This window comes from Mastomys coucha, unplaced genomic scaffold (assembly GCF_008632895.1).
Source record: "Mastomys coucha isolate ucsf_1 unplaced genomic scaffold, UCSF_Mcou_1 pScaffold21, whole genome shotgun sequence".
Classification (NCBI taxonomy): domain Eukaryota; kingdom Metazoa; phylum Chordata; class Mammalia; order Rodentia; family Muridae; genus Mastomys; species Mastomys coucha.
In genome coordinates, this window is record NW_022196904.1 from 40,592,962 (window position 1) to 40,603,970 (window position 11,009).

The following is an 11,009-nucleotide window of genomic DNA, read 5'->3' on the forward strand; positions in this document are numbered from 1 at the left end:
CTGACATCCTCCCTCCATCTTTCTTGTCCTCACGACTCTGATTCCTTGGCCTATATAGTCTCTGTAGGAGTCCCAGGATGCTGCTTTATAGCCTCCAAGGGTCAAATTGGGCCCCATAGGAAAGGATGCACACAGGTGTGTATGAGGGGTGGGTGTGATTTGAAGGTGGCAGAAATGGGCTGAACTGTATTGCCGCTGGAGTCCGTGCAAGAACTGGAAAACCCCTGACAAGGCAGCAGCAGATGTAAGCATGCTGTGACTGGCAGGTTGGTCCTGGCTTCTCTGAAGCTTAGCTGATCAGACAAGGTGAGGGCAGAGGGCAAAGAACAGGCTTGCATTGCTGGCCCATGCACTGCTTATCCTTTAGAGGCACCCAGTCTGCTCCCACTGTCATCCCTGAGTGTCTCTAACAAGAGCGCACTAGCTCTATCATTCCTGGCTGGTCACTACTGGCCTAGGAAACAGGGCAGGACCCCTGCCTTCAGCCCAGGGATGAACTAGAATGTTCTGGGAGAGACAGGCATGGTAGCAAACGCCTGTAGTCAGGAGAGGAGAAGTGGGAGTGAGGCCCAGCTCAGCCTGGGATGCGTAGAGACCAAATGGGGGATGGAAGGGTTGGGGTGGAACCCATGTGCTGGGGTGGAATCCATGTGCTGGAGAAGAGCTCAGGTCTTCCAGCCAGAGTATTTTGCCAATTAAGGGCCGCCCTGTCTACTACCTCCCTTTGACCAGCAGAGGGCAGCAAAGCCCAAGCAAAGTTAATCCCATCTGCAACTGCTCTTTTCCTCCCTCCCTCCCTCTCCCCTTCCTCCTTTCCCCTCTCGGAATTTTTCTCTCTGTCGACCCCCCTCCCCGTCTTCCCTCTCTGTGAGTCTCTCGGTGCCCTCGCTCTTCTTTCTCTCTTAAGGCTCTGATCATGGGTCTCCCCTTCCTATGTGCTCCCCGAATCCCCACCAGGGGAAAGTAGCAGTGATGTATAAAGGGCAGGAGACAGAACTAATGGGTGCTCGAACTAATGGGCGCTCCACACCTTACCCTCTGTGGCTGCAGTAAGTTGTGACTGACTTGGCCTCGAGGAGAAGAAAGGACTTTGGCAAGGAGTCCCCAGGCAGGACTAGAGAAAGGATTTGTTCCTGGGGTGATGGTCTGGTTCCAAAAACCCAGAGTCTGACTCCCATACCCTACTAGCTGCAGTACTCATTGCCAGGACCCCTTTGAGCAGTCGAGACTGGAGGCATTATTATACTAAAGAGGAAAGACTGGTGTTCAAAAAGGGAAGAAAATTATACCAACAAGTCCCGAGGCAAGACAAGGTCCCGGGTGTCCTGAGGACCCGTGGGTAGAGTTAGAGAGGCTACAGAATTGCTGGCACCCAGCTCTGCTGCTTGCAGGCCGAGTCCCTGAGCAGACACAGCTGCTTCACGAGCCTCAGCCAGCTCTTTAGTAAGGTCAGGAGACGTGGGCTCCTCCAGTAGATGCAGTAAGTGCCCCCCTGCAGTGCCTACCGTCCCTCTTTTTAACAGTTGGATTGTGTGCAGGAGTCCAGGGTCCCAGTGATGACCCTGGATTTAGTCTGCCTTCTTGGCATCCGGTGGAGCAGAAAGACAGATGGGGAGGGGCTGTCACACTTGGTCTCCCTGAGTTGCTGACATTGGCCACAGGATCACAGCCTCCTCTGGACTTTTAGTGAAAGAATACCCTCCTCTGGACTCCACCTGAGCAGGTCCTCTACCTGAGCAAGATGTCGCCATGGAGACCCCTTGAAATTTGCTGGTGGCAGTACCCAGGGTAGAGTAAGCCTGGGACCAATGGGAGTCATTTGGGACCCCTTTTCTGTTGATCACAGAGGCCACAGCCAAGGCTGGTGACTATAGCCAGCAAGGTAGTGTGTGCTGGCTGAGACTTGTAAAACCTGAGACCTACAGCCAGCCACTGGGACTTAAATCCTAGGTCAGCTTGGTGCTGAACATGTGGGCGTATGGGTAAGTCTCTTAAGATTTCAGAGGCTCCGCATATCACATCACCCTACGCAGTGATAGGACAGTTCCTTAGAGGTCTGACCAAATGTGTGACTCCCTGAGAACAAAATGTGCTGTGTGAGACCCTTGCAAATGTTAGCTGTGGCCATGATCCTTTTTGTATCTGAAGGTTGCTGAGGGGATGGGGGATATGGGCTTATGTAACTTATATGAAGCTTGGATTTGATCCAAAGCACCTATAAAATGGGGCATTGTGGTGCATACCTCTAATCCCAGGACTTAAAGGCAGAAGGATCACGTGTTCAAGGTCATTGCTGTCGAAATAGTGAGTTTGAGGACAGCATGGGGTATGCAAGAATCTGTTTCAAAAATAAAATAAGAATGTTGCCAAGACGTTCCAGGCTAGAATGCATGTGCTTTATGACGATGTCATCGCTGGGGGTGTGGGTTCTAGACAAGACACTTTTTTTGTGTGTGTTTTGTTTTGTTTTTTGAGACAGGGTTTCTCTGTATAGCCCTGGCTGTCCTGGAACTCACTTTGTAGACCAGGCTGGCTTCAAAATCAGAAATCCACCTGCCTCTGCCTTCCAAGTGCTGGGATTAAAGGCACACACCACCTCTGCCCAGCCAAGACACTGTTATAAACTTGGTTGTGGCCTTCAGAGACTCATTCCTTGTGTTGGGGTCGGGAAACACAAGGAGTCAAACACTGGCAGCCTGAGGTGAAAACTCTCATGACTGGCCTTTCATAGCATCCTTGACTGGTCCTTGCTCGTATCCCTAAGTGAGTCCTGGTCCTGCCTGTGTTACCATGGCAGTGGAGGAGCTTGGCAACTTCCATAGCAGCCTTGACACTGAGTTGCAGCGTTAGCATCCTTCCTCCTTCTCTCTGGTAAACGTTGAAAGACATAAGGTGGGGTGGGGGTGGGGGTGGGAGAGTGGGGCAGCCTGTTTTAACACTGGCATCTGCACTGGGCCCTGCTAACTGGACTGATGTGTAAGCCCTGGTTACATGTTTTTAGCTATTGAGCAGGGGTGGGTTAAACATGCACCTCACTGGCCTGATGTCCATACATGAAGTCAAGGCACAGGTCTTCCATAATGGAGCGGACACACATTGCCATGCAGCCTGAGTTCTTTCTTGCCTAGACCCATGGGGTGTGGCTCAATGGGAGTGTCACCACAGTGACTGTAGTATTCAGCTGGTGCCTCCCTTCTGCAGCATGGCCCAGGTTGATCTTCACTGTACCACAATAAAATGCCTGGGATACAGATGTCTCTTCTTGTTTGAAGCAGACCAGGTAAGATGACCATGTGAAACAAGAAATAGGGTATAAAGAAGTGAGGCCCTGCTCTGTGGATGGGAGGGGAGTGGGCCAAGTAGCAGGCATCTTCCTCTTGTAAGGACACCAAGTCTGAGAGCAGGGTGGTCTGGAAGAGCAAAGTCAGAACTGCGAAAAGGATTGAAGTATTTTTTTAAAAGATTTATTTATTTAATGTACATGAGTACACTATAGCTATCTTCATGCATCATGAAGAGGGCATCAGATCTCATTACAGATGGTTGTGGGCCACCATGTGGTTGCTGGGAACTGAACTCAGGACCTCTGGAAGGACAGTTAGTGCTCTTAACCGCTGAGCCATCTCTCCAGCCCATGATTGAAGTTTTTAAATGCAGAGGGAAATATCACTGATGGCTGCCTACCCAGCAGCCACTGCACTCTTCGGTTAAAACCCTAGTTTGGTTCAGGCAGAGCTGACTCTGATAACTTCTTCACTTACCTGTTCTGGCACAGTATGGATCCAGTGAGACACGGAGGATGTCTGCTGAGGATTCTGGGAAGAGTTTCCTCTCCAGATTCACATGGGAAAGAAGGCCCTCTGCTGTAGTCCTTTTTGTCTCTGGCTTTGGATGTCAACTGTGAAGTTGTGACTGGAGCTACAGTGGCCAATGGCCACGAGGACCACCATGCTCAGAGTGAAGTACCACAGGAGTATTACGTGTTTTTACCACATAAGCCATTGCTGGCAAAGTTCTCATTGGTAAATACGTCAGTGCAGCCACCTTTCCTGAGGGCTATGGGGCCGCGTGTGTTGTTATCGGATATCTTCTCTTTTGATGGTTTTGAGCTCGATTTCCAAGAATATGATACACTATGCCATCTAGTGCCCATGAGGTAAAGAATATAGGTATAGAGACTGTATTAATCAGGGTTTCCTAGAGTCATAGAACTTTTGGGTACTCTCTATATAGCAAGAGAATTTGTTGATGACTTACAGTCTATATAGTTCAACTCTCCCACATGCCCTGGGCCATATTCCCTTTTTCGCTGGTGCCCAGTATTCTACAGGGAAGAGACTCCAGGATCCTAGAGCAGTTATGAGCCAAGAAACGAGTGGTGGCCCTCCAGACCTCTGGAAGCAGTAGGCAGGAGGGCAAGCATGGTGCCACAAAGCATGGGCAAACAGAAGAAAAGCGAGCAACAACCTCTTCCTCACCAGCAAGAGAGTGCAAGGTTTCAGATGGGAGGTGGTTCATGGGGGACACAAAAGGGATTACTGTTCGGGAGGAGGTAAGGGCTTATTAACAGAGATATTAACACCAAGGATGGATACACAGATAAACAGCATGACTGATTATTTGAGGCCAATTAATCAGCCTGACTCTTTTCATCTCTCTTGGATGTGTGCTAATTAATGTTCACCTCATTTTTTTAAAAAAAGTATTTATTTTATTTATATGAGTACACTATAGTTGTCTTCAGACACACCAAAAGAGGGCATTGGATCCCATTACAGATGGCTGTGAGCCACAGGAATTGAACTCAGGACCTCTGGAAGAGCAGTCAGTGCTCTTAACCGCTGAGCCACCTCTCCAGCCCTAATGTTCACCTCTTAATCATGAAGACAGTAATGAATGTGAAATAACTATCTTAGGCAGGGTGCATGCAGTGATAAGTGGCAGCAAAGATGCTGACCAACATCTTTTCTTATATCACAGTTGCCTCTTGGATGGTGTTTTAACTTAAAAATTGGTCCAAAATTTTAAAAAGGTAGATTTTTAATTCATCATTATCATCAACAACAACATCATCGTTATGTGTGTGCATGGTATGTGTATGGATGAGAGTGTAGATGTCAGAGGGCAATTTTATGGAGTTGGTTCTCTCTGTCTTTGTGCAGTGTGCTGGTCTGATTTTTTTTTTCTCTGTCAACTCAGCCCAAGCTAGGGTCATATTGGAAGAAAGTGCCTCAGCTAAGAAGTGCCTCCATAATATTGGCCTGTAAGCAAGTGTGTAGGGCATTTTCTTAATAGATGTGGGAGGGCCCAGCCAACTGTGGGTGGAGCCACCCCTGGGCAGGTGGTCCTGGATCATGTAAGAAAGCAGGTAAAATAAGCCATGGGAGCAAGCCAATAAGCAGCAGCCCTCCATGGCCTGGGCATCAGCTCCTCCAGGTTCCTGGCATGATTCCCTTCAGGATAGACTGTAACCTGTGAGCCTAATAGTCCCTCTCCGCCCCACCCCCACCTTTAAGTTGCTTTTTGGTCATGGTCTTCATCACAGCAATAGAGATCTAAGAAAGACACTTAGGTTCCAGGGAATCAAAGCCAGGTTGCCAAGTGTCTTTATGAGCCACCTCTTCTGCCCCCAAGTCAAAACCAGTTTGGACTAACCTCCTCTTGTACCTCTTCTCAAGTGTGGGCTAAACAGGCGGTGCCTTCTCCCATTTCAGAAGTGCAGCTTGCGCAGAGTAGTTCTGCAGCAAATAGCTTATAGGAGAGACGCCCACTGAACATCAGGCATGAGAAGCCAGCAGGAGGAAGAGATTGTTTCATGGTTTTCGTCTTTTTGAGGTTTTGTTGTTGTTGTTGTAGTAGCTAAAACCCATCCCTGTCTTTGTTCTTGTTCTGTTTGCCTGGATGGCGACCATCTGTGTGGTGACCACCCTGTGTGACTGACTGTCTGTGACTGTGAACATGCATGGGGAGCATGAGATGGGACTGTGTCCCAGAAATGTTTCTACATGCCCACCCATATGCATAGCACGCACACACACACACACACACACACACACACACACACCTGTGCTTATGCACAGCATGCACATATACACCTATGCTCATGACCAGTGCTCACTGAAGCCTGCTGGGTGCCTGATGGGCGGACCATCTACTCACCCATCCTCATCCTCTCTACTCCAGTCCATGTTACCAATCGGTTTTCACCAGCTATGTCTTCAGATTAAGAAAGGCAAAGCCAAGCCAGGCACCTTCCAGTCAGTTTCACCACCCAAGCCCCTCCCACAGCCAGTCTGCTCAAAAAGCTTGTCCCTGGGACTGGAGAGATGGCTCGTCGGTTAAGAGCACTGGCTGCTCTTCCAGAGGTCCTGAGTTCAACTCCCAGCAACCACATGGTGGTTCACAACCGTCTGTAATAATGGGATCTGATGCCCCCTTCTGGTGTGTCTAAAGAGAGCTACAGTGTACTCACATACATAAAATAAATGAAATCTTAAATAAATAAATAAATAAATAAATAAACACTTGTCTGCATTGGATTTCAGATTTGTTTTTATTGTAACCAATAATAAGAAATACATTTTACAGAACAATCCCATGTGTGCATGTGTAACACACATGCATAGTCACTTTTTCACCTGCAGTGTGTAAGCACAGACACATCAGTGTACTGCACACACTACCACAACCCACTGGACATTTATAAACCATGCCACTTGATAACACAATGAGGTTTTTTTCCCATTATATGTGTAGGGTACTTGGCCTGCCTGTCAATCTGTGTGCCACATGTGTACAGTGCCTGCGGAGGCCAGAAGAAAGTGTTGGGTTCCCCTGATTGGAGTTATAGATATTTATGGGCCACTGTATGGGTACTGGGAACTGAACCTGGGTCCTCTGGGACTGCAAGCATGCCCCACTACACCCATTTTATACTGGGGATCAAACCCAGGGTTTTGTGTATGCTAGGCCAGCAGTCTGTCAACTAAGCTGAACCCTCCGACTGCAGTGAAAGCTTCTATTCAATTTTGTGTAATACTTTGTCCTTTAAAAAAGAAAAGAAAAGAATTGGTTAATTTTTTCTTCTTCTTATATTAATTTTTAGCACTAAACACATAAATTATATGTGAATATATTAATTAGTATATTAATACATAGCTAAAAAATAATACAATAAACCCAGTCAAAGGATAATGCAATAAATCCATCTCACTCACCCACTCCATCCCTGCCTGCAATTCCTGGCCTACTACTCTAGGACCAAGATTGGGGACAGGTATCTCTAGTGTATGCTTGCCTGGTATTAAATCTGTACACACCTCCAAGGTGTAGGCTAATTTGAGAATGTTTCACATTTTGTTCTATGTAGAGTAGATTTTCACATATAGTGTGGGCCTGGGGTGGGAGCTTCAGATTTAAGGGCCATCCCAATGCCCTTTTCTTTTTCTTTCTTTTTTCTTTTTTTTTTCTTTTCTTTCTTTCTTTCTTTCTTTCTTTTTTCTTTTTTTCTTTTTTTTTTGTTTTGTTTTGTTTTTGGAGACAGGGTTTCTCTGTGTAGCCCTGGCTGTCCTGGAACTCTCTCTGTAGACCAGGCTGGCCTCGAACTCAGAAATCCACCTGCCTCTGCCTCCCAAGTGCTGGGATTAAAGGCGTGTGCCACCACCACCCGGCGAATGCCCTTTTCTAACAGGAACATTTTTCTTTCCATGCCTCTGAAACCTCATTATCAAGAGTTCAGCTCAGCTTTCCTGTTTGTGTCTGGGGTATTTCTTCTCTAATCAATACCATATCATACAACCCAAAAGGGCCTTGTAAAGTTCCCAGTAAATTTGTCATGACTCGACACCATAAAGTAGGGTGCCCCCACATGTAGAGCGCTTTGCTCTAGAGGAAGGCCTTACAGCAGAGCACCCCAACCCTCTCCAGCTCTCTCACAGAGCTAGATCTCCCCGATAAAGCACAGAGAGGGCCTGAAGGACCAAGGTCCTCACCATACCAGGAGAAAAAGTGCTGTGTGTGCAGAGAGTTTGGAAGAATCTGAAGAGCAGGGCCTTGGTCGATGAGCAGCCAATGAGAACCTTTGGTCCAGTCACACCCCCTTCACCATTGCTCTCTTGTCACACCAGCTCTCCCAGGGTCTTTGGTTCTTCATTCCTGAAGGCTCCCATGTCATTGAAGCTTATTAAGCACATATCGTGTTTGGTAACTGGGCATGTTAGTCACTGCCCTTGTGAGATCTGGGTGAGAAGAATCCATCTTCCCATCCCAGCCTCCTATTTAGCCTAATTGTCCCTCATCTCATCTTCATGGCCATTCGAGAACCTTCAGGAGATCTGACCTTGCCATGCTCCCTAAGATGCCTTTTGGTCTGGTCCTGTGATGATGGACTCTCCTGGTGCCTGATGTGAGGTTGATATGGGCGTGTCTATGAGAGCCTGTCTAGAGATTTAACAGTGAATGTGGGCAGTACCATTTCATAGACTATATAGCCTCAGAGAGAGGGGGATAGAGAGAGGAAGGGAGGGAGGGGAAGAGGGAGGAAGGGAGGAAAGGAGGGAGGGAGAGAGAGAGAGAGAGAGAGAGAGAGTTTGTATATGCTTATCCCAGGGAGTGGCACTATTTGAAGGTGTGGCCTTGTGGGAGGAGGTGTGTCACTGTAGGTTTGGGCTTTAAGACCCTTGTCCTAGCTTCCTAGAATCCAATCTTATACTAGCAGCCTTCAGATGAAGATGTAGAACTGTCAGCTCTGCCTGCATCATGCCTGCCTGTGTGCTGCCATGCTCCCACCTTGATGATGATGGACTGAACTTCTGAGCCTGTAAGCCAGCCCCAATTAAATGTTGTCTTTATAAGAGTTGCCTTGGTCATGGTGTCTGTTCACAGCAGTAAAACCCTAAGACAGACATATATATATGCATATATATATATATATATATATATATATATATATAGAGAGAGAGAGAGAGAGAGAGAGAGAGAGAGAGAGAAGCAAGTGAGCTGAGTCCTCACACTGGTCTCTATGCTTCCCAAATGCAGACTCAATGCTAGCAGCTGTCTCTTCCTCCTTCCCCATGCCTTTCCTGCTATGGTGGTTGATTTCTCAAATCATGAGCCAAAATAACCCCTTTCTTCCTTCTGTCCTCCCTCCCTCCCTCTCTCCCTCCCTCCCTCCCTCCCTTCCCCCCCCTTCAGCTGTTTTTATCAGGCATTTGTAACAGCAAAGAGACAGTAACGCATATGTCCTCCTATCCCGTTTGTTGACATATTCTCTGCCCTACCCTGTTCAGGTTCCTGTTTTCTCTGTCTTTAAGAACCATGTGGGGGCTGGATAGATGGCTCAGTAGTTAAGAGCACTGACTGCTCTTCCAGAGGTCCTGAGGTCGATTCCCAGCAACCACATGGTGGCTCACAACCATCTGTAAAGGGATCTGATGCCCTTTTCTAGTGTGTCTGGAAATAGCTACAGTGTTCTCATATACACAAAAAATAAATCTTTAGCTGGGCAGTGGTGGCACATGCCTTTAATTCCAGCACTTGGGAGGCAGAGGCAGGCAGATTTCTGAGTTTGAGGCCAGCTTAGTCTATAGAGTGAGTTCCAGGACAGCCAGGGCTACACAGAGAAATCCTGTCTCAAAATAAATAAATAAATAAATAAATAAATAAATAAGTAAGTAAGTAAATAAATAAATCTTTAAAAAAAAAAAACCCATGTGGATAATACACAACTGATTTACAGAGTAGATAAGCAAAGTAAGTCATAGTCCTGGGAGGGAGCATGCGGGATCCTCCTGACTGTCCAGCTCTGCTCCCAAGGACAGCTAAGAGTCCTTCTGGCATCCTCTCTTCCCTCCTTCTGTGCGGGCTTCCATGGCCCTCCCTGCAGCTCTGCGCACACCCCTGTGTATCCTGGCTCCTGGCTGAGAAGTGAATGCCCACATGCACTTGCTAAGGAGGTGCCCTTCCCTCCTCCCTGCTCCCGCTGTGCACTGGCTAGAGGAGGGCAGTCATCAAGGACCATGAGGTGGCATCTGAGTACTGAGGAAGATGAAGAGGCCTGAGGCATCCCATGATGCTGGTGGCTTGAAGCCACTATCCTGATGCTGTATTTCATAGAGAATAGAGGTGGCAGACCTTGACAAACATTACCCTTTGGGCTTTTCTTCCACTCAGAACCAGGATTTACTTAGCTCAGCCTGTGCATCCTTAGGCTCCTTCACCAAAAAGCTCATGCCCAGTCTTCTTTGTGTTTTGCTGATGCCTTCACCCTCCCTCGCCTTCTGCATTCATTCTGACGCCTGCTGATTCAGTTTTTAATGCCTCAAGTTTCCCCCACATCCCTGCCCATGTCTCCATCATTTCTAACTAGTGTCCACTGTCATTCACATCTAATGTTCCCTACAAGTTTTTGGAGACATGGAGCACTTTCCTATTACACAGAACAAACTCCAGGCACCTCTTAGGTCTGTGACTTGGACTCTCCTGGAACCTGGCTGTCACTCAGTCTCCTGGCACCTTCCCAGCATCTCCTACCCTTTGGCATTAAGCAGTGGACAGGATATGTGCCTCTGGCCCCTGCAGATGTTGCTGAATAAAATGTCCCCTTCTTAAAGACGCTTCCCCCACTGCCTCTGCACACTGTGTTCCCCTTTTAACCCTTCTCCACTCTTAAACTCCACATCGCTTGCTCAATAGCACTTGTTCACCTGCATGGCTGTTCTGTCTCTCCCACGCTGAGCTATGGGCTCCCTGTCAGCATGGCTGCTGATAACCTTGGGGGTCCCTCTCCTTTCCCAGCATCTTGAGATAATTGCTTAGTGAGAGACACATGGGCTTAGTGTGAAGGATCCTTTGTCAAAGTTCCTTCAGCTGTGCTATTGAACCACCCATCTGGATCAGCCTGAGACGTGGACACTGAGGTCTGCTCTGATTACCCCAAGAGGTTGTAATCATCATCATCATCATCATCATCACCACCACCACCACCACCACCACCACCACCACCATCATCA